Source organism: Cucurbita pepo, chromosome 10 (assembly GCF_057944985.1).
Source record: "Cucurbita pepo subsp. pepo isolate OVF chromosome 10, ASM5794498v1, whole genome shotgun sequence".
NCBI lineage: Eukaryota > Viridiplantae > Streptophyta > Magnoliopsida > Cucurbitales > Cucurbitaceae > Cucurbita > Cucurbita pepo.
Window position 1 is genome coordinate 11,783,790 of NC_141807.1, and position 4,528 is coordinate 11,788,317.

The 4,528-nt window shown below is 40.9% G+C and overlaps 2 non-coding genes across 2 annotated transcripts; one reads left to right on the forward strand and one right to left on the reverse strand.

Moving 5' to 3' along the window:
* Positions 1-243: 243 nt before the first annotated feature.
* TRNAC-GCA (transfer RNA cysteine (anticodon GCA)) lies at positions 244-315 on the reverse strand. The gene has a single exon. It is a non-coding gene; the product is annotated as a tRNA-Cys (tRNA).
* A 990-nt stretch (positions 316-1,305) lies between these two features.
* TRNAR-UCG (transfer RNA arginine (anticodon UCG)) lies at positions 1,306-1,377 on the forward strand. The gene has a single exon. It is a non-coding gene; the product is annotated as a tRNA-Arg (tRNA).
* Positions 1,378-4,528: the final 3,151 nt, after the last annotated feature.

The following is a 4,528-nucleotide window of genomic DNA, read 5'->3' on the forward strand; positions in this document are numbered from 1 at the left end:
ATGAGAAAACCAACGGTTCCTTCACCCAAGACCTATGGCCCGACTCCCAACATGGAAGGGACAATCTAGAGAAACCAACGGTTCCTTCACCCAAGACCTATGGCCCGACTCCCAACATGGAAGGGACAATCTAGAGAATCATTCCAAGAACCCTACCGGATGGGTTACAAACTCACATTTCGGTGGGTTCTGCAAGCACGGATTGCAGGTTAAAAGAGGTTGAAAACAAAGTAAAATGATAAAAGGGCCCAACCAAATTCGAACGGGTGACCTCTTGATCTGCAATCAAATGCTTTACCACTGAGCTATGGACCCATTTTGCATGATTTCAACCTGAGTGACCCTTTCTACAGAGTGTCAGTCTAAAAGTGTAAAAAGTGTCTCTCCAAAATAAAAGGGCCCAACCAAGTTCAAACGGGTGACCGGTCAAATTCTCTACCACTAAGCCATGGATCCATTTTGTAGGATTTTAACCTTAGTGACCCCTTAGACATAGTGTCGGTCAAAAAGTGTAACAAATTTCTATCCAAGATAGAAGGGCCTGTTAGGATCGCGCAACAACGCACACGCTCGATCTAGATGAACACAAAGAACAGGATAGAGAAAAGTACAAGGAGAACTCTGGCTAAAAGGATTTTTCTATTGATGACTTCACGTATGTACAGTAAGAGAGAATTACAGAGAATAGAAAGTACTTTTCAAAGCTCTAGCGGACGGGATATATATATAGTTCAGTTTACTATATATAGATTTACCAGATTTAACCATCTACTATATATAACCATTTACTATATATAGCTTTACCCGATTTAACCATCTACTATAAATAGCTATTTACCATATAGTTTACCTGATATAGTTTTACCAAATATAGCTGTACTGGATATAGCTTTACCAAATATAGCTTTACCGGATATAACCGTTGACCAAGCTATAAATAAGCTGCAGGCTTCATAACCTAACAATTCTCCCACTTGGAGACTGATCTAGTCAACCAAGAATTTTCTCTATAGTAATTCTATTATTTTTTCTTCTCTCTATAGTAATTCTATTATTTTTTCTTCTCTCTACAATAATTAACTTTTATTCTTTAATTAACTTCTCTACAGTAATTAACTTCTATTTTTTAAATAACTTCTATTCTTTTTTCCTACCGTAATTATCGCAAACCCTATGTAAATAATTTAACAGCGGTCTAGATCTAAAAGATCTAATAATAATTGCTCATGGATTTCATTAACAAAGAAAATAAATGAAATAATGATGATACATTCCATAAACAACTTAATATATAGTCATTAATAAGGGCATTTGGTCTAGTGGTATGATTCTTGCTTTCGGTGCAAGAGGTCTCGAGTTCGATTCTCAAAATGCCCCTCCAAAAGAAAAAAAGCACAATTTTGAAAGAAAAAAAAAAACAAAAAAACAAAATAGTTATCAATGGGGCCTGACCCAAAGGAATGCGTGGCATGCATCTTCAACTACTATAAATTTTTCATATATTGAGGCACGGAAAATATATAGACTAGAAACTAAGAATTCTAAATCTACTATAAAGGCATTTGGTCTAAGTGGTATGATTATCGTTTTGGGTGTGAGAGATCTCAAGTTCGATTCTCTAAATGCCCCCAACAAAATTATATCAAAATGAATTATGCAAGATAATATGGTTTAAAATGTGGTTTTTAAACATTGAACCAAGAAGATGAGAATACAGAATGAAACATATTCTTCAGGCCGGACTTCAAAAAGAGCATTACAGAAATTGTTCTATTGTATTCTTTCTAGGAACTTTTCATTATGTTGTCCACTGTCGTCAAATAGATCTATCTGTTGTCACAATCCTTTTAAGGAAGATGCGCCCAAATAACCGATAAAGAAGTTTCAGAGAGCCATAGGTTCGAATCCTGTCACCTTGATGTGGTATTCTCAGGGGCCGAAGTGCAAAGCCCCGTAGTCTATCCGTGGTCAGGAAGGTAGGCATGTTGTCCGCTGTCGTCACATAGGTCATCTGTTGTCACAATCCTTTTAAGAAAGATGCGCCCAAATAACCGATGAAGAAGTTTCAGAGAGCCATAGGTTCGAATCCTGTCACCTTGATGTGGTATTCTCAGGGGCCGAAGTGCAAAGCCCCGTAGTCTATCCGTGGTCAGGAAGGCAGGCATGTTGTCCGCTGTCGTCACATAGGTCATCTATCGTCACAATCCTTTTAAGAAAGATGCGCCCAAATAACCGATGAAGAAGTTTCAGAGAGCCATAGGTTCGAATCCTGTCACCTTGATGTGGTATTCTCAGGGGCCGAAGTGCAAAGCCCCGTAGTCTATCCGTGGTCAGGAAGGCAGGCATGTTGTCCGCTGTCGTCACATAGGTCATCTATCGTCACAATCCTTTTAAGAAAGATGCGCCCAAATAACCGATGAAGAAGTTTCAGAGAGCCATAGGTTCGAATCCTGTCACCTTGATGTGGTATTCTAAGGGGCCGAAGTGCAAATCCCCAAAGCCTATCCGTGGTCAGGAAGGCAGGCGAACCACGCACACTAAAAAAAAAAAGATCTCCTTTTCTATCACACGTAGAATTGTCATTCTTTTGTCTTTTGAAACCCCTTACCTTATCAGTCATCAGGCAGGTTTTTGGTATCATATATCGAGATAATTATTATGAAAAATCTATTCCACTAGTATGACTTAGATACCCTTTCTTTGTGGTATCAGCCATGCTATTTGAATAGCCTGAAGTCATCATAGCCTCTCCACCGGTTCCGAAGACTCCTTTAGCATCAATGTGCTCCAATGAAAGAGATGAGACCCTTTCCTGAACCAGAACCGAGCATAAAACACCGAGGAGAAAGTTGAAAGCGAGCTCTTTTCGCGTATAAGCAATCTCGAAACCCAATTAGCTCATGGACTGTCTCCTCAACCCTGGCGAGTATGAGTGCTTGGTAAGAGAGAATGTCGAATGAGAAAGACATTCGATTACGGCAACATTCGCAACTACCAAAGTGCACTAAACCTAGTAGAGATCTTCGACCTAACGACAATGGAACTTCAAGCCCATTTTATCAATCCGCTTTGTACCTTATTGTTGACCGAATCGGATGCACGCCAGGCCTAAATTCTCTCTCAGTCACCCGGAGACGAAATGATGATCAGATCCGAAGTTTACGAATCGAAGAGAAAGTGGATCTGAGTTCTACACGCTTTCATTTTCAAAAGCTTCGCTTGCCTACGGTACTTTTTTCAGGATGTGCAACAATACGGTCATCTCTCAGCCGTGTATAGAGAATTCCTTGATCATTTCCTTGGTGGATAACACAAATGAAATCGTTTCCCTGACCGCCCATCTTATGAGTCCATTCTTGTCTTGTTGGTTTGTTGTACTATTCTATACCTCTCTCGATTGATAGAAAGACGTTCGGGAGCTGGGAGGGCCTATCGTGAGGGAACTTTCCTTTTCACGATAGGCAAAGGTAAAGCGGGAGCTGCATATATCCACGGTGATCAAGGCAGAGCGACTCCTTCTTTAAAAGAGGTTGGTTTTATCGAAACTGTTAGATCCGCTTTCGTTAAAGAAAAAATAGAAGCTCTTGGTTTGGCTGATATTGATTCGTATGGCAATGTGAACTCGACTCAGGATGAGGATTTCGCTTTTCATACTACTGCTATGAGCCGAAAGAGTTGGTAAGCTATCTCGCTAAACGAAAGGAAAAAGCACGTATGCGTTGACCTCTTTAGAACCGGTTGCTTCCTCTTTTTGTTTATACGTTTGGAGAAACCTGCTAAGCGCGCCTTTCTTACCAGGTGTGATTCAATCTTTCAGCTCAAACTTTCCTATCGTCCGACGGAAAAGATAGGAGTACGACTACCTTTTTCTTTTCTTGCCCGAGCCAAGGGATCATTCAGTTTCTACCAAAAAGTTCGCTATCTATTAGTTGTCGTAATCGAATGTATTTCTCATTTGATGTTAGCTCCCCCAAGAGCTTCCTTGTCCGTAGTAGATGAAATCTTGGACTTCTATCGGACTTATAGCATTGCCTGGTGAGCTCGCCGTTGAGGGTGTGCCTTACAGGAGATCGAGCAGCCTTTCTTTCCCTACCTGGTATGCTTTTCCGCTTATCGTGCAACTAGCCAACTAGCCAAAGAGAGAGGGAGAGGGATCATGTCAATCAATTTGTATGTGCATTTTGAACGTCCTGTACTTGCTTGCTTAGCTTTCTTAACCAACATCTCCGGTTTCCCTCGAACCAAGAGGTCCTGCTTATCTATACCCAACAGTCACACTTTCAGCCGAGAGACTGATTTTTTTCATAAAGTCGGTTCATAGATCAAGAAAGAATGAAGCTGCTTACAGGGACGGTTATGCGATACGTCTTTTCATACTCGCCTTTTTTTTAACCCTGCTATCAGCCTAGCCATTCTCGCTTGTTGCTTTAAGGGGTCTCCCCACTGTAGATTACTCAGATTTGTTCTCGCGTTCCTGTGCCAAAAAGGATGGGCGAGTTTGGTTTGAGTGTTCATCGATTGGGTGGAT